The sequence below is a fragment of the Triticum aestivum genome, chromosome 3D (assembly GCF_018294505.1).
Source record: "Triticum aestivum cultivar Chinese Spring chromosome 3D, IWGSC CS RefSeq v2.1, whole genome shotgun sequence".
In the NCBI taxonomy this organism is placed as follows: Eukaryota; Viridiplantae; Streptophyta; class Magnoliopsida; order Poales; family Poaceae; genus Triticum; species Triticum aestivum.
Genome location: NC_057802.1, coordinates 267,123,708 through 267,147,408, shown reverse-complemented (window position 1 = coordinate 267,147,408; position 23,701 = coordinate 267,123,708).

The following is a 23,701-nucleotide window of genomic DNA, read 5'->3' as shown; positions in this document are numbered from 1 at the left end:
TTCCTCTCCATGTAGCAGAGTCTCGTCATGTCGAACAGTTGCCAAGGCGGCATGGGGAAGCGGAGACACCCACGTCCCATGAATCGCCATGCGTCAACCGAGGCCGCAGGCGGTAGGGTCCATGATGCTCCGCACTTGCCCCTTAGCTTCGCCTGGAAGCCAAGTTCGAGCGCGCCTTGGGCCCGGGGGCTACTGTCGGTGTCCTCGGACTGGGGGTGCCCAGACTTGCCTGCCTGCGGCCCATGACGTGGCTCCATCTGCGGCCTGGTATGGCCCAGCTTCAGGATCAACAACCCAAGACCCTCGCGAGGGGCCAAGTCTCGCGAGGCGGACGACACCAAGACCTCCTCGAGGGACGGCCTCCTCAGGTTGGCTCCCGAGGAGCGGAGATTTCTATGCAAGGCTTACCTCGCGAGGTTCAGATGACGTGAGCCATAACGATCGAGGCCAGGCGAGCGCCAGCGGGTGCAGCGTACCAGTTTCCTCTTATGCGCTAAGGCGCAGGCGCGGAGTCCTGAGGAATGAGCCAAAGGTTTCCATTTCGATGCAAGAAGACCAAGACTGCCAGGACGGTAGGACACAGGTCATCGCCGAGCTCACCGCGGCGTCATGACCAGAAGCTTTTCACAGGCGAAGACTGCTTTTGTCAGGATATCATGTACTAGCTGTCCCCCTTCAAATTTGGCCATTGTGGGATCCCTTCCCGCCTTACATTTGGGAAGAGGACCAAGGCCACTATAAATATGACTTAGCCACCACCATAGAGGGGGGATCATTAAAATCATCCTCACACCCACCAGCTCTTCGAGCACAAGAACACGTCACCCCCTGAGGCTGTTCTACCATTGTACTAGTTCATCCTCAGCCCCTCGAGGCAATTCACCACAAAGGTGGAGTAGGGTATTACACCGCAAGGTGGCCCGAACCAGGATAAACTGGTGTGTCCCTTCTACATCCAGTTCGTCGAGCTAGGCAGTGAAATTAGCGAGTAGGCAGACTGGGGAGGATGAGTTCTTCGCACGCACCCCAGAGTTTGAACCTCTTAAGGATCTGCGGAACCCCAAATCCGAAAGTTTCCCGCGACATCTTTTGCGCACCAGGTAGGGGGATCACTTGCGTGAACCTGAAAGCGTGAGCAGCGCATCATCTTCATCGCCATCTTCATCTTCGACGGTGCCATCGGCTATGGCGCCCAAGAAGAAACCCGGTGCTCTGCGGAGGACGTGGAGGCGCACAAGGATGTGGGTGCTGGCGGGAAACGCAGTCGGCGCAGGCGGCATTGTCACCACCTCCCCCGCAGCCGAAGCAGGAGCGGGAGGCACCGGAGGAGAGCAACATCAGCCACATGCCGGTGGCCATGCTCCACGAGGTACGAGCAAAGGGATCATTCCATCTGCACCTCTTCCTCTTGCCGAAGGGCACAACCACAGTTGTGGCTCCCGATCCGAGGCGAATCACCACCCTCCGGCCGCCCCCGCCACGGGTGCAACCGCGGCGCGCATGCCACCCCCGGAGCGGGTTGACCTAGCCACTGTGCCGAATGGAGCTACTGGCCCTCAAGCGCCTTCACCACGTCACTGCACCATCCAAGTGGCCGGCTCGCAACAGCGAGGGCGCGACACTGTCGCCACCGGCACTGTCAGGTGCCGGACGACGGTGCAGTCTACATCATCATCAACAATGCCAAGCACTTCTACGGAGTCCATGCGCGGGCCCAGCTGCTGCTGAGGTTTTCTCGGGCGGCCGATCAGATGGATGAATGGAGAGCCACCATCCAAAGTTTGATTGGCTTCGCCGAGGCTGGGGGCTCACAGCGAGCTGGCCCGCCGCGACCTACCCAAGCAACGACAACGGCTCGCGTTGCTAGTCGTACGAAAGGGGCCACCCCCATGGTGCAGTCCCCACCGTGGCAACCAGCGCGGGTGCGGCAGAATCAAGAACCTGATGATGTCTCGATGGCCTGTTCTGACCCTCGAGCATGTCCAGGCCAACGGCGAGCCCTGGAGAACAGGCGGAGGGGATACGCGCGCGTCATCATTGAACGACGCCGCGACGACCACCGTCGCACGAATGGGTGCGATGGTCCCGACGTCGACGAGCCTGTGCTCGAGGATGGCGGGTGCCTTCCTTTCGAGGATGGGTGCCCTGCCTTTACTCATGAGCTGCGGCAAGTCCGTTGGCCATCCGTTCGCACGTTCAAGCTAGAAATACCCGAGAAGTATGATGGGAGGCTAAACCCGGTAGAGTTTTTGAGCATCTACACCATCGCTGTTCAAGCTGCCGGACGAAGAGACGAGAAGGTGTTTGCCAACTACTTCCCTTTGGCACTCATGTCCAATGTGAGGTCTTGGCTGATGCACTTGCTGGAGAACTCCATTTCCTCATGGGCTGGCCTGTGCCATGAGTTCATTGGCGCCTTCAGTGGCGGCCATCAAGAAACAGGGTGGCCCAGTGACTTGCAGCTTCTCCAATAGAAAGAAGGAGAAACTCTTCGTAAGTATTCATAGAGATTCAGCAGAGTCCACCGGAATATCCCAAATATCCATCCAACGGCTGTGATAGCTGCCTTCCACTCATATGTGCACAACCGTAGGATTCGTTCCAAGATGAACGTGCAGTTGCGCAAGACTGTGAAGGAGCTTTACACCTTGGTGTACAAGTGTGCTTGGATGGAGGAGGGAAGGAAACTTCCCGGAGAAGAGGATTGCATCATAATCAAATCAGAGGGTGACGATGAATCCAACAGTCAGAAGAAGAGCAGGAAGCACAGCAAGAGGCGCAAGGATAAGGCAGTGATGACTGTCGAAGGATCGGGCGCACTTACTACCGGCAAGAAGGATAAGGCCGTTGCCCCTGGCAAGGAAGCTGCCATTTGTGCTTACTGCCGGGAGGCTGCGGCTGCCAAGAAGGCTGGGAAAGGCGATGGGCCGTACTGCAAGATCCATCAGACCAAGGGCCACGATCTTTAAGAGTGTCATTAGGTTGAGCAGCTCGTCAAGAGGCATAGAACAGAATATGAGAAGCGTTATAAGGAAAAAGGTCAGAACAACGCTGGCGGGAAGGGCCGAGGCGGTGAAACAAATCGCCCCGGCAAGCCCTTTCGGAACCAAGGAAAACCCGCCAGGGGTCAAGAGAAGGAAGTTTGCAATGATGAGAGTGATGGAGGGGATGAAGAGGAAACCAGTGAGCAGGACTTCCAGAAGGCCACTAACGCCTTGTGCATTGACGGGGGTGCATCCCTCCACTCCTCTCACCACCAACTTAAATGGTGGGCACACGAGGTCAATGCCGTTGAGCCAGCAGCAGAAGCTGGGAAGCCGCTCAAATGGCCACGCACGCCCATCATCTTTGACAAAGAGGACCATCCTGACCGCACCATTGTGGTAGGATGTTTGCCATTGTTTGTCTCTCCAACAGTTCGCAACCTCAAGGTCACAAAGATGTTGGTTGACGGCGGGGCCGGGCTGAATCTGATTTCCCCTAAGGTCATTAGCAAACTTCATATAGCAGAGGAAGAGCTAAAGATCACGAGAATGTTTCAAGGAATTAATCCTGGCAGGAGTGATCCTAAGGGAAAGATCACGTTGCCCGTGACATTTGAGGGAGAACTGAACTATCGGACTGAGAAGGTTCTGTTTGATGTGGTCGACCTCCCCCTGCCGTACAATGGGATTCTTGGACGCCCAGCTCTGGCAAAGTTCATGGCGGCATCCCATTATGCCTACAATACCTTGAAGATGCCAGGGCCGGTAGGAATCATTTCCATTCCGTTAGATGAGAAGGACGCAATCATTTGCGTGGAAAAGATGTACCGGGACGCGGTCACGGCAGAGGCAGCGGCAACAATAATTCCCGCCAAGGAGAACAGAGGAAAGAAGAAGGAAAGCAGAGACACTAGCAAGGAATCCAGGAAGCATACCTCTTCGGAGTGCACTGCACCTGTCGATAACTTGCCTGAGAATTCCAACAGCAAGAGATCCAAGGTTGCTACGCCACATGTGAAGAAGGTCCCGACAGGGCTGGCTGGCATTGATGGTACCTTCACTATCAGCGGCACCCTTGATGACAAATAGGAAAGCACGCTCATTGCCTTCCTGCGAGCGAATATCGATGTGTTTGCCTGGCAACCATCTGATATCCCAGGTGTTCCCAGGGAGGTAATCGAGCAACATCTTGTTGTCTGCCCGCATGCCCGACCTGTCAAGCAGAAGGTTCGAAAGCAGGCCTTGGAGAGGCAGTAGTTCATTGAAGAGGAGATTAAGAAGCTTGAGCCAGCTGGTCTGGTCAGAGGAGTGTTGCATCCAACATGGTTAGCAAACCCAATGGTTGTTTGCAAGGCTAACGGGAAATGGAGGCTTTGCATAGATTTCAAAGATCTCGACAAGGCTTGCCCGAAGGACCCATATCCTTTGCCGCGCATCGACCAGATTGTGGACTCCACTTCAGGTTGTGATTTTCTCTCCTTTTTGGATGCATATTATGGGTATCATCAAATCTTCATGTCCAAAGAAGACGAAGAGAAGACCTCGTTCATCACCCCATGTCGTACGTACTGTTTTGTCTGCATGCCATTCGGATTAAAGAGTGTCGGGTCCACTTTTGCAAGATCAGTCCGGATTGGTTTTGAGCCACAGTTGCACAGAAACATTGAGGCTTATACAGATGATATTGTGGTCAAGACCAAGGACAGATCAACCCTCATCCAGGATTTAGAAGAGATGTTTGTTAATCTGCGCAAGATCAACTTGAAGCTGAATCCGGAGAAATGTGTGTTTGGCATTCCCTCCAGCAAGCTTCTTGGGTTCTTTGTATCCCATCGTGGGATCAAAGCCAACCCCGACAAGATCAAGGCTATCGAGCAGATCCCGGAACCCAAGACAGTCAAGGATGTGAGGCGTTTGACAGGATGCGTTGCCGCGCTTAGAAGATTCATCTCCAAGTCTGCCAAGCGTGCCCTGCCGTTCTTCAATATCCTGAAGAAGGCAGGGTCCATGAAATGGACCCTGGAAGCAGATGCAGCTTTGCAAGAGTTGAAAGCCTACTTGTCCTCTGTGCCCACTTTAGTTGCCCCTAAACCACAAGAGTCGTTACTGTTGTACCTGGCGGCAACTAATCATGTGGTTAGTGCAGCCCTAGTAGCACAGCGGGAAGTAGAGGAATTAGAGGGAGAACAAGGCCCGACAGGACCGGAAGAGGATCAGCACAGAGAAGAGCACGACAGCGGGAACAACCCCAAGGATGCGGCAAGGAAGAAAGTGGTGTACCGCCCAGTCTACTTCGTCAGCTCTCTATTACAGGGGGCTCGATCAAGGTACTCTGGTGTGCAAAAGTTGATTTTTGGCCTCATCATGGCCTCAAGGAAACTGCATCACTACTTCCAAGCCCATGAGATGACGGTTGTCACCCGCTTCCCATTGCAAAGGATACTCCAAAACCCTGAGGCTATTGGAAGAGTAGTGGAGTGGGCTTTGGAGTTATCCAGCTTTGGCCTGAAGTTTGAAAGCACATGAACAATTCAGAGCAGGGCATTGGCAGAGTTTATTGTAGAAAGGACGCCAACCCCTGATGAAGAAATGCTGGAGACAGTTATCCCCGGCAAGGAAGCACCCCAAGAATGGATTATGTAGTTTGATGGAGCCTTCTCCCTACAAGGTGCAGGGGCTGGTGTGCTTATCATTGCTCCTACAAGGGAGCACCTGAAGTACGTCATCCAGATGCATTTTGCCCGGGAGGAGGTAACCAACAATACAGCAGAGTATGAAGGGCTCCTTGCCGGGCTCAGGATTGCCGCAGAACTGGGAATCAAGAAGCTTCTCATTCGAGGAGATTCACAGCTTGTGGTGAGACAAGTCAACAAGGATTACCAAAGTCCATTGATGGAGGCATATGTTGAGGAAGTGAGAAGATTGGAGGAGCGCTTTGATGGATTGCAAACAGAGAATGTACCCCGTGCGGAAAACAGCATAGCTGATAATCTGTCAAAGTGTGTTGCGCAGAAGCTTCCTATGGAACCAGGAACTTTTGTTCTCCATCTTACTCAGCCCTCCGTATCCCCAGCAACAATGGCCCGGAAAAGGAGGAAGATGGACTCCTGTAAGCCTCTCCCGGTAGAGCCTCCCGGGGCTCCTGGCAGGGACCCTGCCAGAAACAGCTCCCCATCACTTGCCGGACCGCACCCTCCAGCCGGGCCAATGGTCCCCGCAAACGAGGAACATGCCCCCGCAGATGAGGAGGTGCCGCTAGTCCTTGTTGCCGAGCATCAGGCTCCAACTTGGGCAAGGCACATAGTCCATTTCCTCCAAACCGGAGAACTTCCTGATGACCAAGATGAAGCCAAAAGAGTAGCCCGGAGGGCCAGTATGTATCAGTTTGTCAATGACACTCTACAGAAGAAAGCCCAATGGTGTGAAATTGAAGTGCATCTGTTGAGAAGAAGGAAAGGAACTGCTGGCGGAAATACACAAAGGCATGTGCGGCTCCCACATTGGATCAAGGGCATTAGTCGGGAAAGCATTCCGGCAAGGATTCTATTTGCCCACAGCCCTCGAAGATGCGGTCGAGCTAGTCACCAAATGTGAAGCCTGCCAGTTCCATTCCAAAAACATCCACCTACCTGCACAAGCTCTTCAGACAATCCCTTTGTCATCGCCGTTTTCGGTCAGGGGGCTCGATATCCTAGGCCCTTTCTCTCGAGCTGTCGGGGACTTTGAATTCTTGTTCGTTGCTATTGACAAGTTTACAAAGTGGCCAGAAGTAGCTGCCATGAGAAAGGTGACTGCTCAGTTAGCTATCAAGTAATTGAAGGAATTGGTGTGCCGTTTTGGAGTCCCGGCAAGGATCATTACCGACAATGACACCCAGTTCACGAGCCGCACCTTCATGCAATATGTTCACGCCCTCGGAAGCAAGATATCATTTGCCTCTGTTGCACATCCCAGAAACAATGGACAAGATGAGAGGGCGAACACTGAAGTGCTGCGAGGACTCAAGACAAGAACCTTTGATACGCTACATAAGCACGATAGGCGGTGGATCGATGAGCTGCCGGTAGTTCTCTGGTCCCTCAGAACAACACCAAATCGAGCTACCGGACAGACTCCCTTCTCCCTAGTCTATGGGGCAAAAGTGGTTATCCCCATGGAACTCATTTACGGGTTGCTACCTCTTGAGCATGCGTTGGTTTTCCCTTGAAGAGGAAAGGGTGGTGCAGCAAAGTAGCGTAAGTATTTCCCTCAGTTTTTGAGAACCAAGGTATCAATCCAGTAGGAGGCCACACGCAAGTCCCTTGTACCTACACAAACAAATAAGAACCTTGCAACCAACGCGATAAAGGGGTTGTCAATCCCTTCACGGCCACTTGCAAAAGTGAGATCTGATAAAGATAATAAGATAAATATTTTTGTTATATAGATTGGAAAGTAAAGATTGCAAAATAAAATAAATAGTAAACTAGAATTATAGATCGGAAACTTATATGATGTAGAGTAGACCCATGGGCCATAGGTTTCACTAGTGGCTTCTCTCATGATAGCATATATTACGGTGGGTGAACAAATTACTGCCGAGCAATTGATAGAAAAGCACATAGTTATGAGAATGTCTAGGCATGATCGTGAATATAGGCATCACGTCCGTGTCAAGTAGACCGAAATGATTCTGCATCTACTACTATTACTCCACACATTGACCGCTATCCCGCATGCATCTAGAGTATTAAGTTCATAAGAACAGAGTAATGCATTAGGCAAGATGACATGATGTAGAGGGATAAACTTAAGCAATATGATATAAACCCCATCTTTTTATCCTCGATGGCAACAATACAATACGTGCCTTGCTGCCCCTGCTGTCACTGGGAAAGGACACCGCAAGATTGAACCCAAAGCTATGCACTTCTCCCATTGCAAGAAAGATCAATCTAGTAGGCCAAACTAAACCGATAATTCGAAGAGACTTGGAAAGATAACAAATCATGCATATAAGAATTCAGAGAAGAACCGAATATTGTTCATAGATAAACTTGATCATAAATCTACAATTCATCAGATCTCGGCAAGCACACCGCAAAAGAATATTACATCAAATAGATCTCCAAGAACATCGAGGAGAACTTTGTATTGAGAACCAAAGAGAGAGAAGAAGCCATCTAGCTAATAACTATGGACCCGAAGGTCTGTGGTAAACTACTCACACATCATCGGAGAGGTTATGGTGTTGATGTAGAAGCCCTCCATGATCGATTTCCCCTCTGGCCGAGCGCCGGAAAAGGCCCCAAGATGGTATCTCATGGGTACAGAAGGTTGCGGCGGTGGAAAAGTGGTTTCGTGGTTCTCCTGGATGTTTTTAGGGTACAAGGGTATATATAGGCGAAAGAAGTACATCGGTGGAGCTACGAGGGGCCCACGAGGGTGGGGGGCCCGCCTACCACCCTGGGCACGCCCTCTTGCCTCGTGGCCACCTCGTTGCGTCTTTGACTTCCACTCTAAGTCTCCTGGATTGCTCTTGTTCCAAGAAAGATCCTCGCAAAGGTTTCGTTCCGTTTGGATTCCGTTTGATATTCCTTTTCTACGAAACACTGAAATAGGCAAAAAAACAGAAACTGGCACTGGGCCTCCGGTTAATAGGTTAGTCCCAAAAATAATATAAAAGAGCATATTAAAGCCCATTAAACATCCAAAACAGATAATATAATAGCATGGAACAATCAAAAATTATAGATACGTTGGGGAAGTATCAGCATCCCCAAGCTTAATTCCTGCTCGTCCTCGAGTAGGTAAATGATAAAAACAGAATTTTTGATGTGGAATGCTACCTAACATAATTTTAAATGTAATTTTCTTTATTGTGGCATGAATGTTTAGATCCGGAAGATTCAAGACAAAAGTTCAATATTGACATAAAAATAATAATACTTCAAGCATAGTAATGAAGTAATCATGTCTTCTCAAAATAACATGGCCATAGAAAGTTCATCCCTACAAAATCATATAGTTTGGTTATGCTCCATCTTCGTTACACAAAATGCTCAAATCATGCACAACCCTGATGACAGGCCAAGAAATTGTCTCATACTTTAGTATTCTCAAACTTTTTCAACTTTCACACAATACATGAGCGCGAGCCATGGACATAGCACTATAGGTGGAACAGAATATGATGATGGAGGTTATGTGGAGAAGAGAAAAAAGGAGAAAGTCTCACATCGACGCGGCTAATCAACGGGCTATGGAGATGCCCGTCAATTGATGTCAATGAGAGGAGTAGGGATTGCCATACAACGGATGCACTAGAGCTATAAATGTATGAAAGCTCAACAAAAGAAACTAGTGGGTGTGCATCCCACTTGCTTGCTCACGAAAACCTAGGGCATTTTGAGGAAGCCCATTGTTGGAATATACAAGCCAAGTTCTATAATGAAAATTTCCCACTAGTAAATGAAAGTGACAAAAATAAGAGACTCTCTATCATGAAGATCATGGTGCTACTTTGAAGCACAAGTGTGGAAAAAGGATAGTAACATTGTCCCTTCTCTCCTTTTCTCTCATTTTTTGGGCATTCTCTTTTTTTGGCCTTTCTCTTTTTTTTCCTCACACGGGACAATGCTCTAACAATGATGATCATCACACTTCCATTTATTTACAACTCAAAGATTACAACAAAATATGACTCTATATGTGTCGGTGTGGAACGACACCTATGGGATCACAAGAATCCCTACTACGGTTGCCGGGGCGTAGGGTTGCGAGAAGAGCAGGATTAGTAGTCAGCACAAGGATCGTTTACCCAGGTTCGGGCTGCGAAGATGCGTAAAACCCTAGTCCTGCTTTGGTGGGTGTATTTCAGAGAGTTCTTGAGCTCTCGAACTAGCTATAGTGGGGTGCGTGGTTCCAAAGAGCCGAATCCTTGTCCAGTGTGCCATGGGCCTCCTTTTATAGTCGAAAGGGGCTGCCACATTGGCATACAGGAGGTGGAAAGGCGTACAGTATTGCGAGCTTATCATTCATATTACAAGACAAGACGCCTTTAATGCGCCGCTGAGGTGTCCCCTAGCTTTATCGGGGACGGGGGCGAGGCTCGTCCCGTCCGTCGTCGCTCCTCCTCGCTTCGACACGCGCCCTGGCCAGCGATGCGTGCGGCGCCATGTAGGCAGGCAGGCAGCTGGGGTGGCGCGGTGGTGGAGCCTTCACGAAGATCTGCATGCCGCCACGCAGGCGCTTGATGAGTTGGCCTGGGAGCTGCATGTTGCCACGCAGGTGCCTGCTCAGCTGGATGAGCTGGCAGCTGCATGCGAACGGTGGCGGAGACTTGGTTGGTGTGGGTCTAGCAGTGGCCCTGCTGGCGTCCTCGGTGAGGGCCTTGCCGGGTGGCCCGGCAAGGGTCTTGCCGTGGCGCGCTGTCGTCCCCGGCAAGGATCTTGCCGGGGGTCTTGTGGCCTTCCTCGGCAAGGATCTTGCCGAGGGCTGTTGTGTAACATCCCAAAATTCTAAATTTTGGAATGTTATAATAAACAGATAGATTGGATTGATTGTTTGATTGATTGACTGAAAGTGAGTGGCATTCGAAATCTTTTGAAAGTTAAATGAGACGGAATAAAAGGACTTTCCCAAACTTTCATTTTGCTTTTATGATCTCCATGAATTCAAATTCTTTTCACGACAAAACCCTGGAGAGAAGATGACATGACTTCTACCATTTATTTAAATAACAAGGGGTGTTGAAATATTTGAATTTCATTTGAAAATATTTCCCATTTCTGAAACTTTATGCAACTCAAAGATTTTCACGAGAGAAGATAAAATGACTTCTTCAAAACAAATGAAATATGAGTTGGGAGTTTCAAAGGATTTAATTCAAAGTCCCATTGCAATTATTTTTCAATATTGGAGTTATTTGAGTTTTATTCAAATTATTTTTATCCAAAAATAAAATATACAGAAAATAGGGTAACATGATTCCCTACATCAGAAAATTGGAGAGAAATAAATTTGAAATCATTTTGGTATTTTTAAAATGATTTTATTGGATTTTAATAAGGTAGCAACACTGTTTGATTTATTAAAATTTGTGTGAATTTTATTTGGCGTTGTAAAAATGTTCACGTTGTAGGAAATCTTTTCCTGAAATTTTTTGATATATTATATGCCTATATAATATATTTATTTATTCGATTTTCTTTATTATTTTGTTTGCCTGGAAAATGTTAAAAAAAACCCTTCCCTCCGGCTGGGCCGGCCCAGCTCCCAGGCCAGGCCGCGGCCCAGCCCAGCTCGCCCGTCGCCCCGTCCCCGATCTCCCGCAGGAGACCGACTCCCGCACAGGAGCGCCGCCGCCGGAGTCCGGCCGTACTCCTTTGCCCCCTCCTCCATGCCACCTCCTCCCCTCTCCTATAAAACCCGAGGCCCCGGGCCCCGTTCCTCCTCCTCCGCCGCAACCGCCGCCCTCGCCGGAGCTCCCGCCCCGACGAGATCTGCCACCGCCGCCGCGCTCCGTTCCGACTCCCCGAGCGCCGCCGACCCCCACCAACCTCACCGTCGCGCCACGCCGCCCCTTCCCCGCTACTCCGCAGTCGCCGCCGACGCCCGGAGCCGTCGCCCCGTTCATCACCGAGCCGCCGCCGTCGTCTTCTCCGGCGACGTCGACGCCCACCGCCGCGGTAAGCCACCGGCCGCCCTCGTCCGTTTGATCTAGGATGGACGGCTAGGATTAGATCTAGTCGGTTTTATTTTTTATTTGCGAACCGGTAAAACCGCCGCCCCGGTTTTCTCGGTTTTGTTTAAAAAAACGGTTTAGTTTTTTTTAGTTAGAGCTATTCAATGAACGTTCTCTGTTTAGAACTAGTTAGCGAGCGTTCGCTATTTAGACTTTTCCTTTTATTTTAGTTTTCTGCCAGGGACCCGTTTGTGATGATTTTATTTACAGATTAGTCCCTGATTTTCAAACGATCACTACTTTTTACTCGTTTGTCCAAATCCAACGAAACCAATGCCCACGTCTTCGTTATGATCCCCTCTATCCAGTAAAACAACTTAAACATGTTTCTGAAAGTTTTAAAATTTGATTTCAAACAGATTTGTATTCAAACTTCTTTTTTTCATAACTTAAGTTTCGTAACTCCGTTTGAGTTGATTCTTTTTGCAAACCGAAGCTCTTGACCTAAACTTTCTGATAAGGCCAAATTCACATAATTTTGGTACTGTTAGAAATTGTTTTATGTTGCAAGAGTTAATTGCTTGGTTTTGAAGTTTTCCGAATTGTTTTCTTCGTTCTTTCCGATCTTTTGAGTGATTGCTTATGTGTGGTTACTATTGCTTGCTCTCGATAGATTGACCGGAGTGTGATGAGTAGATCTATCCAGAGTATTGAGTGCGGATCATCTTCATCAACATTGCAGGCAAGTTCACACTTTGATCATATCCCGTTCATACCCAGTTTTTGTGCATTAGATTCAACCCTCAAACATTGCATGGTTAGGATCTAATTTAAATTGTGGGTATTGGGAAGTAGTTGAGGTAGTACCTATTACCTGTTTATTATCAAACCCTTGGGAGTTACTTCTACGTTGCTATTATATTGCCATGCTATGCTCGTAGACTTGGATTGGGTTTGAGAGATATTCATGACAGATGTGAGATTGTTAATAATGGTTTACTTAAGGTGGCAACTAAAACTCACATCTGGGTGGATTGAGGCACCTGGAGAACCCAGTGTTGCCTGCTTGTATAAGGACCGCCACCCAGGCTCAAAGGGATCATAAGATTATTCATGCTGGAAACTTCCGTGTGCAGCCACAAGCTATTATGGGCTCTAGCATAGTTGAGTAGGTTACATGATCTCTTGAAGAGGTGGGCTAGCAGATGTAGGGGAAAGTAGGTGTACCGGTCCATCCAGAGTAAAGAGTGATTGTTTCTTAAAGACTGTGTCTCGGTCATCCGTTTCTCAAACATCATGTAGTGCGAGAATCAAGCGGAGGCGATCGAGTCTTGTGGGGAAAAGTGCGCAAACCTCTGCAGAGTGTATAAACTAATCATGGTTAGCCGTGTCCCCGGTTATGGACATCTTGAGTATCTAGTTCTTGGATTATCCCGATGATCTCATCATGTTACTTTAATTAATATTGTTGGGTTAATGATGATACTTAATTGGGATTGAGATGCTGTCAACCATCTCAATGTTTCACAACCACCATGATAGTTAAATAAAATTTATTCCTTTGAAGTAGGGAAAAATTGGCTTTTCGCAAAAACATTATAACCATAGAGCTTTTCCACCAGCCATATATGCATGTAGTGATAGCCTTTGTTCATCATTTCTCTATGGTGTGAATTTGCCAGCATATTCCATGTGCTGACCCGTTTTCGGGCTGCAACGTTTCATGTTGCAGGATATCTTACGACGAGTAAGTGATTCGTTAGGGTTACGATTTCTACACTCAACTTTGCCGTTGGTGTTGATGGGAATCCACAACCTTGTTACTTCCGCTATTTGGATTGAGGTAATAGTATTTACGTTACTTTATACATGTGATTTACCTCTGTTATAAATCCTCGAGTACTGTGTGTGTCAGCATACCGATCCAGGGATGACACTTAAGCACAGAGACTTGATCCATTCGGGTCGGGTCGCTACAAGATGGTATCAGAGCACATGTTGACTGTAGGACGTGACCCTAGAAACTGGCAAGCCCATAGGAAGGATTTTCTCTAAAACTTTCCTTTTCAAAAGATCTTTTACCTCTCTTCTTTTCCGAGTCTTATTCAAATATTCCCTTTAGTGAGACCATACCCTTTCCCCTTTTGACCACTCGAAGATTCGACTGATGAGACCACTCCAAGAAGTACAGGATATCGGACAACTAAGACCATTCGGAATGAAGAGGATTTTACCAGTGCATTATGAATGGAAACTACAACGGTTGAAGACTCCGAAGACTGGGAGAATTTGAAGGCTCTGAAGAATTGCCAGATGTGTATGACCTAGGAAGGTTACCCTTATGGAACTTGGCAGACTATGGAAGCTGTCAATACCCGAGATCAAGGTGTATCGAAGAAAGACCGAAACATGGAGAGTTAGAAACTCAAAGTTCTGTCAAGGAAAACCCAAAGACAGGAGATATCAGTTATGGAATGAAAACTCATGGCAGTAACATGGGCATAAACACGACTATCCATGATGTTATCGTCCGCTTATGCTATTGTCACCGTGCGGAGTTAAGCATGCAGTTCGTCATAAGGATTGGATGGTAGAAGGCTGCTGGAGCACCTATTAGCAAAGGATGCAGTTCTAACTATAGCTGGTGTATCACCAGGATCTGGAGCATTACATCAGGAAGTTAAAGATGAACCTTCAGGAAGCAGTATTCGACAAGTAAGCATTTCGTGAAGGACTCAGAACCCAGAAACTGAAAGTAGCCAAGAAGGGAAAACAAAACCTCGAGACATCAAAGACTCGTCAGGAACTGAAGGACAATAGGATCATGGTTCATGTCAAGGATGTTGAAACCCAGAAGTTGGAGCGCAACTCCAGAAAAATTTAAAGGACGTCACGAGAGACTTCGCGTCAACAGAGATAATTTGGCAAAAGAACTTGAGAAGCACAAGCATGATTGGAAGAAGCCATCGGAGACATGAAAAAGACTTGAAGAGTTTGGCGACGTTGAAGACTTATTGACCTTTAGAAGACCAAACCCTTGTTATACCTACGTTAGATGCGACGTTTGTGAGCTGTCATTTGTTTGTTGTTTTTCCGACAGCCACAATAAAAATCTGTCTTTTCAAAACTATTGTTTGTATTGTGTGCATCCCTCTCGACCTCTCTTATCTCACCCCAAACCCATGGACCCAACAGAGGATGAATGGAGATGAGCTTGTATTTTCTGGACCGATGAGTCAATTGGAGACGGACCGATGGATTCAGAACATGGAGGATCACATGAAGAATAACCCTATAGTCGGAAGGGATATGACCCGGCATGCTCTTCAATGTTTTGAAAGAGGTGCTGCTACTTGGTGGAGGATGTACCAAACCATCAATGGATGGCAAGAAGTAACCACTTGGAAAGAATTTAAGTGGACTCTACAAAGATCTCGTCTTGTGTCCCAGAAATTGAAGCCTTATGGAAAGGATATGAAGAAACCTTGTGCATACAAGCCTTGTGGAGAAATAGGACACAACCATAAGGAACACAAGGATGAATGCCCTAATTGTGAAGGAAGTCACCCAGCTGAAGAATGCCCAACTAGGCAGATCACTTGTTTCTTGTGTGAAGGGACTACCCACTACCCTGCTCAGTGTCACATCTACCCCATGGTACAAAGGACTATCCAGCCGAAGAAAGAAGCAATGAAAAGAGCCCTCATGGAAAGTTTAGAGGAATCTGTGATGAAGGAAGAGGTGGAGGACACACCCAAAGAAGAACCAAATAAACCCTGCACCAAGTCATGCTATTCATGTGGAGAAGAAGGACACATCTCCCAAAATTGTCTGAATGGGGATTTAGTAGAATTCCCGACAGAGGAAGTAGAGTATGACCCACAGGAAATAGAAGCCCTGATTGGAACGGAAAAGTCCAGGAAGAGAAGTAGATTGGATCCCAGGAACAACCCAATTTCTACAAAGAGAGACCTGAGCCATATCACATGTTTCAGGTGCAAAAATTCAGGACACTACTTCAATGATTGCCCAAAAGGGAAGATGAGGACCCCAGGAGGCTATATAATCACAAGGAAACCTCGAGATATGTCAGAAGTAATATGTTTCCGTTGTGATGAAGCAGGGCACTTTGCCAGAGAATGCCCCAAGGAGACGGAGACTTGTGATAAATAGTTGAGTGCAACGAGAAATATAGTAGTAGTAGTGTGGACATTTCTTTTATTAGTGAGGTGTCGGATTGAGGCATGTAATGGAATGCAGGAGATTGTAATAATTTGAGAATCAATAAAGTTAGCATCATTGGTATTGATTTGGATTTTATGAGTTGTTACTCTATGAAGAAAGATTTTGACCATTTTCGAGGATATGAGAAATATGGTCTATGGAAGATTGTGCATTTTAAAGGTGGTAGAACCCTGTGAGGAAAATTGACCCTTGGAAAAAGGTAATGATATTTCATGAAGTGGATTTCGAACAAAATAAGTATGAGTTTTATCTCGATATGTTGGATACCCCAAGAATATGAGGGTATGGAGTATTATTGGATGTAAAGGAGGTAGTCTATGAAATTGGAGACAGAGCATGTCTTCGTGTGTTCCCTCTGCGAGGAGTTAAACGATTTGGAGTTAAGGGAAAGTTAGCCCCGAGATTTGTAGGACCATACCGAGTTTTGGAACGTATGGGAGAAGTGGCCAACAAGTTGGAGTCACCCGAAGGACTGTCATGAGTTCATGATGTGTTTCACCTTTCCCAGTTGAAGAAGTGCCATGCAGAGATGGCCAATATTCCCCTGTAAGGACGCTTGACCCTGGAAAGGATAATGATGTTCCACGAAGTGGAGTATGGACTTCATAAGTATAAGTTTTTATCTCGGTATGTGGGATATCCCCGAGGATGAAGAGATAATTACTATTGGATATAAAGGAGGTATGATGTTGGAAATATGGATCAATGGAAATTCCATGATGAGTCTGAGTAATCATGTCCTAGTTTGGTGCCAATAGAAGGAAGGAAGACAGTACAATTGGATGGATTAAGTTGGATTAAGGATCAGTTGCCCGATGATAAGTTCAAGGACTACAAGTGATGAGATGGGCCATAACCCACAGGCCCCAGGACCCGCCAAGAAGCAAGCGCATTCTTGCTGAAGGAAAGACCCCGGAAGAAGTTACGATTTTATCGACAGACGATCTTATAGGAGTTACGCAAAACCTGAGAGTTGTGAAGGAACGATAGATGTTTGTTTGGCTTGCAGAATCATTGGATTTTTCCGAACCTGGTTCGTCGACAAGAGAAATTCTGCAATGCTTGCGAGGATGACCGAGTGTTAGAATGCGAGATTCGCTAAACCATATACAAGGTAATGATTTGGGTGCGGGATGGATTGATCACCATACCGACTTACTCTTATTGTTCGCTTTGCTATATGGGATGGTAAATCTGAGTGACTTGCCTATAGTAGACAGACGACGGTATTAAACCTTGTTTGAACCTTAGAATGGTGTAAGTTTTTCCCCCTTGTACACGGCAGTTGTTGCCAACCGTAGGTTATACGGTGAGGTTCAACCAGACCCATTTCCTGCAGGATAAACCGTAAATTGTTGACCACCATGAGATATCGATAGTTGTTTAGTATTGGCGCCAGACCCGTCAGCTAAGAAGACCCAATCTCGGAATAACCTTACCAAGATGAAAGGACCGAAGAATTGAGGAAAAGGTTATGCCGCTACCCAAAGAGCCAGAGAAGGAATTTTTCCGAGAATCTGAGAAGCTGACACTGTCAACAATAAGGATGGAGTATATGAGTTTTGATGGAACCGTAACCATGCTTCTAAGGGTGGTAGCACCCCAGACCCCGGTGATGATCGATGGATTTTGAGAAGACCCCAAACCCTAACCTATTTCTTTCTAGCCTCTCCGAATCTCGAGGACGAGATTCATTTTAAGGGTGGTAGGTTTGTAACATCCCAAAATTCTAAATTTTGGAATGTTATAATAAACAGATAGATTGGATTGATTGTTTGATTGATTGACTGAAAGTGAGTGGAATTCGAAATCTTTTGAAAGTTAAATGAGAGGGAATAAAAGGACTTTCCCAAACTTTCATTTTGCTTTTATGATCTCCATGAATTCAAATTCTTTTCACCACAAAACCCTGGAGAGAAGATGACATGACTTCTTCCATTTATTTAAATGACAAGGGGTGTTGAAAATATTTGAATTTCATTTGAAAATATTTCCCATTTCTGAAACTTTATGCAACTCAATGATTTTCACGAGAGAAGATAAAATGACTTCTTCAAAACAAATGAAATATGAGTTGGGAGTTTCAAAGGATTAATTCAAAGTCCCATTGAAATTATTTTTCAATATTGGAGTTATTTGATTTTTATTCAAATTATTTTTCTCCAAAAATAAAATATACAAAAAATAGGGTAACATGATTCCCTACATCAGAAAATTGGAGAGAAATAAATTTGAAATCATTTTGGTATTTTTAAAATGATTTTTATTGGATTTTAATAAGGCAGCAGCACTGTTTGATTTATTAAAATTTGTGTGAATTTTATTTGGCGTTGTAAAAATGTTCACGTTGTAGGAAATCTTTTGATATATTATATGCCTATATAATATATTTATTTATTCGGTTTTCTTTATTATTTTGTTCTCCTGCAAAATGTTTAAAAAAAAACCTCACCTCCGACTGGGCCGGCCCAGCTCCCAGGCCAGGCCGCGGCCCAGCCCAGCTCGCCCTTTGCCCCATCCCCGATCTCCCGCAGAAGACCGACTCCCGCACGGGAGCGCCGCCGCCGGAGTCCGGCCGGACTCCTTTGCCCCCTCCTCCACGCCACCTCCTCCCCTCTCCTATAAAACCCGAGGCCTCGGGCCCCGTTCCTCCTCCTCCGCCGCAACCGCCGCCCTCGCCGGAGCTCCTGCCCCGACGAGATCTGCCGCCGCCGCCGCGCTGCGTTCCAACTCCCCGAGCGCCGCCGACCCCCACCAACCTCACCGCCGCGCCACGCCGCCCCTTCCCCGCTACTCCGCAGTCGCCGCCGACGCCCGGAGCCGTCGCCCCGTTCATCACCGAGCCGCCGCCGTCGTCTTCTCCGGCGACGTCGACGCCCACCGCCGCGGTAAGCCACCGGCCGCCCTCGTCCGTTTGATCTAGGATGGACGGCTAGGATTAGATCTAGTCGGTTTTATTTTTTATTTGCGAACCGGTAAAACCGCCGCCCCGGTTTTCTCGGTTTTGTTTAAAAAAACGGTTTAGTTTTTTTTAGTTAGAGCTATTCAATGAACGTTCTCTGTTTAGAACTAGTTAGCGAGCGTTCGCTATTTAGACTTTTCCTTTTATTTTAGTTTTCTGCCAGGGACCCGTTTGTGATGATTTTATTTACAGATTAGTCCCTGATTTTCAAACGATCACTACTTTTTACTCGTTTGTCCAAATCCAACGAAACCAACGCCCACTTCGTTATGATCCCCTCTATCCAGTAAAATAACTTAAACATGTTTTTGACAGTTTTAAAATTTGAATTCAAACAGATTTGTATTCAAACTTCTTTTGTTCATAACTTAAGTTTCGTAACTCTGTTTGAGTTGATTCTTGTTGCAAACCGAAGCTCTTGACATAAACTTTCTGATAAGGCCAAATTCAAATAATTTTGGTACTGTTAGAAATTGTTTTATGTTGCAAGAGTTAATTGCTTGGTTTTGAAGTTTTCCGAATTGTTTTCTTCATTCTTTCCGATCTTTTGAGTGATTGCTTATGTGTGGTTACTATTGCTTGCTCTCGATAGATTGACCGGAGTGTGACGAGTAGATCTATCCAGAGTATTGAGTGCGAATCATCTTCATCAACATTGCAGGCAAGTTCACAGTTTGATCATATCCCGTTCATACCCAGTTTTTGTGCATTAGATTCAACCCTCAAACATTGCATGGTTAGGATCTAATTTTAAATTGAGGGTATTGGGAAGTAGTTGAGGTAGTACCTATTACCTGTTTATTATCAAACCCTTGGGAGTTACTTCTACGTTGCTATTATATTGCCATGCTATGCTCGTAGACGTGGATTCGGTTTGAGAGATATTGATGACAGATGTGAGATTGTTAATAATGGTTTACTTAAGGTGGCAACTAAAACTCACATCTGGGTGGATTGAGGCACCTGGAGAACCCAGTGTTGCCTGTTTGTATAAGGACCGCCACCCAGACTCAAAGGGATCATAAGATTATTCATGCTGGAAACTTCCGTGTGCAGCCACAAACTATTATGGGCTCTAGCATAGTTGAGTAGGTTACATGATCTCTGGAAGAGGTGGGCTAGCAGATGTAGGGGAAACTAGGTGTACCGGTCCATCCAGAGTAAAGAGTGATTGTTTCTGAAAGACTGTGTCTCGGTCATCCGTTTCTCAAACATCATGTAGTGCGAGAATCAAGCGGAGGCGATCGAGTCTTGTGGGGAAAAGTGCGCAAACCTCTGCAGAGTGTATAAACTAATCATGGTTAGCCGTGTCCCCGGTTATGGACATCTTGAGTATCTAGTTCTTGGATTATCCCGATGATCTCATCATGTTACTTTAATTAATATTGTTGGGTTAATGATGATACTTAATTGGGATTGAGATGCTGTCAACCATCTCAATATTTCACAACCACCATGATAGTTAAATAAAATTTATTCCTTTGAAGTAGGGAAAAATTGGCTTTTCGCAAAAACATTATAACCATAGAGCTTTTCCACCAGCCATATATGCATGTAGTGATAGCCTTTGTTCATCATTTCTCTATGGTGTGAATTTGCCAGCATATTCCATGTGCTGACCCGTTTTCGGGCTGCAACGTTTCATGTTGCAGGATATCTTACGACGAGGAAGTGATTCGTTAGGGTTACGATTTCTACACTCAACTTTGCCGTTGGTGTTGATGGGAATCCACAACCTTGTTACTTCCGCTATTTGGATTGAGGTAATAGTATTTACGTTACTTTATACATGTGATTTATCTCTGTTATAAATCCTCGAGTACTGTGTGTGTCAGCATACCGATCCAGGGATGACACTTAAGCACAGAGACTTGATCCATTCGGGTCGGGTCACTACATGTTGTCTTTTAATCCTCATCTGATCTTGAACACTCCTTGGTCTTGACAAAGATCTGCATGCCACCATGGAGGTGCCTCCCGAGTCCTAGTTCCAACGTGGTTGGCTGAGTTGGAACCCGTGGGCTCGAGGGTGGCTCACTCCGCTGGTGTGGGCGAGCCGCCCCGGCAAGGGTCTCGCCGGGGCCGCTGAGGCTACCCCCGGCGAGGATCTTGCCGGGGGAACCTGCTTCGCCTCTCTGCTTCTTTGCGGTCTTGATCTTGGCGTTGCTCTGGCCGTCTTGAGCTTTGGTTTTACCTCGGTTCACCTCCCCTGCTCTGCTTGGTGTGGCCGCGGGCGCAGCTCCGACTGTCCGTGCATAGGTAAAGGGGTACAAAGGTGCGCCCCTTCTTTTGTACACCGACAGGAGCCCCCGGGCCTGGGCCACACATAAGCGCGACACGTTGTTGGGCCAAGCCCAAAACGGTGTGCGGGTAGGCAGGGCGGTTTTTACCGCGGTGAAACTTTTCATGCGCTGCGCTTCCCATGACCTGCGCACGGCGCGAAGGGGTGCGCGTGACGTGGGCGGCATGCGTGGGGCGGTTTCCACATGCATGCGTCACATCGTGGTAAAGAGGCGGCTCGCGCCTTCCCCATAAAAAGAGGGAGGCGTGGAGGCACGACTCATTTACTGCGCGGGGCCGGGTCACGGTCTTCAAGGCGTCCACACCCCACGATCACGGGGTGGGGAGAGGTCGCTTCACCTGTCCCCTCGATTCTGCACGTTCGCCACGTGTCCTCCATGCGCTTGGGGTGGCAAGCGGTGGAGACGGGAAACCGGGCCGTTGCTGATTGGGGCAGCGGGTCAGTCTCGATTCCCTGCGCCTTTGGTGGCTGGATGGGCCGAGTGGGGCGGCCGAGCCCCGGCCCCGCCCCTTTATAAGGAGGGGGGAGGGGGGACGGCATCCCGCACTCTTCTGTCATCTATCTCCTCCTGCTTCTGCTTCTTCCTTTCACTCGCCATGGAGAAAGGCAATCCCGGTCCCTCGACGGTGGCAGCGAGGGTCGCCGCTCAACAGCGCGTCCCTCCTCCTCGTGAGCTCACGGTGGTGGAGCCGGCCGCGAGGGGAAGGGGGAGGCGGCGAGGCCGTGGGCGAGGCCGGGGTAGAGGTCGTGGTGCTCGGGGAAGAGGAGCACGGGGCGGCGCGCCGGCTTCGCCCCCGCCAATGATGCCTTTTCTGATGGACGGCCATGTTGGAGACCAGCCCCGCGAGTTCTTCATCAGGCTGCGCCGGCCTCCGCGTCGCCGTCTTCGTCTTCCCGCCCCATTTGCTCGGGAGACGGAGCGTGACCCGCCCCAATCCCTCAGATTGCACATGAGGGGCTGTGGGAATGGGGGCACGCGGGTCGACGTCGACTTCCCGGCTCCTCGGGTCATGTACCTCCATCGTGGATGGAAGACGTTCGCCCGCATCCACAGCCTGACGGCGGGGCTCGTCCTCTACTTCAAATTAATGGAGGACAGCCTACTCTCCGTCAAGGTCTTCGGAGACTTCGGGACTCGCCTGAAGTGCTGTGTGGAGAGCTCCTCCGACGGAGATTCCAACGATGGAAGCTCTTCCTCGAGCAAAAGTGACGGGGAGGACAGCGGGGCAGATGATGGGGACGAGTCCGACTAGGCGTCGGACGCCCCGCGCCTGGGCGGGTGCGGCAGCAGCAGCATCTGCACCTGGCCGCTCCTCCGGCAGGGTTTTGCCGGGGGAGGGGCCAGCTCCTTGAACTTCTCGGGGCCGTCTCCTTGGGCGGCTGGCGTCGGGAGGCTGCGGAAGAGGAAGAGGGCGGGCGGCAAGGCCCATCAACTCGGAGTACGCGGGCACCGACGCCTTCATCTCGTATTGCTGGTCCTGCCGCCTCGTCTTGCAGCTCCTTTCCCGGCACCATCATCACCGGCCCATCCGTGGGCGGCCACCGAGGTGTTCTCTTGGTGCTTTCTGCTGCTTGTAGCTCGCCTAGGCGCCCCTTTTGCTCTTTTGCCTCCTTGACCTACCTCCTGAGGAGAGGGACAAGAAAGGGCAGGCATCTCGTCTCTTTTTTAATATGTAAGCCTTCGGGCCTTGTTAAATTTAAAATTTGTAATCCCCCTTATTCATGTTTTTCATTTCGTATGAACTGTACCTGTACGGGATGTTTTTAATGAAAAAGGGGTGTTTGCCGGGGGTTTTTGTTCGTGGATGGAACCCACGACAAGGAGCGAATCCTTGTTACTATTTAAGATAAACGTTTTCCGCCCGGCAATAGGCCTTGTCGTCCCCCCACTTTGCTTAGGCGGAGGCAGGGATGAAGCGGGCTTAGGCTCCTCATTCTATGTCCTTGCCGCCGCGACTACAACCAAATCCGGGCCCAGGAGATAATCCTTGGGTATAGAAAAGGGGAGCATGGTGGCCTACAAATAAAACGAGGTTTCACATATCCCAGTTTCATAATGAAATGCATGACAGAGGATAAAAGACTTATCTAGATTTGCAGCCCCCAGCAATCTCATCTTGCCGCGGTTGGATCCTTGTACTTGTAGCCCCCGGCAACTTTGGTTTGCCAGGGTTGGGACGCTGGTCTGTGCCCTTTCTTCCAAGTAGCTCAGCAGAAGTGCTCATGTGCCCTGCGAACTAAAAGAGGACAGAAAAGAGACAGAGAGACGCGTACTCAACCTCTAGGCTAGGGGTTAGCCGCCGCTAAGCACTATCAACCTAACCAAGGAAGAGACTCGACCTAGCATGCATGCTATAACTTAGGGCGCCAGCGCTTCGTTTATTTATGCTCAGGGTCTGCGCCTGGCTTTGTACAGAGGGATACATACCTTGCCGACAAAGCTTGTACAAAAGGTGGCTTGCCGGGGGGCCCAGCAAGCCGCGCCTTATGGGTAAAACTTGCGAAGATGCTCGATGTTCCTGGAATTACTCACTGGGACGGCA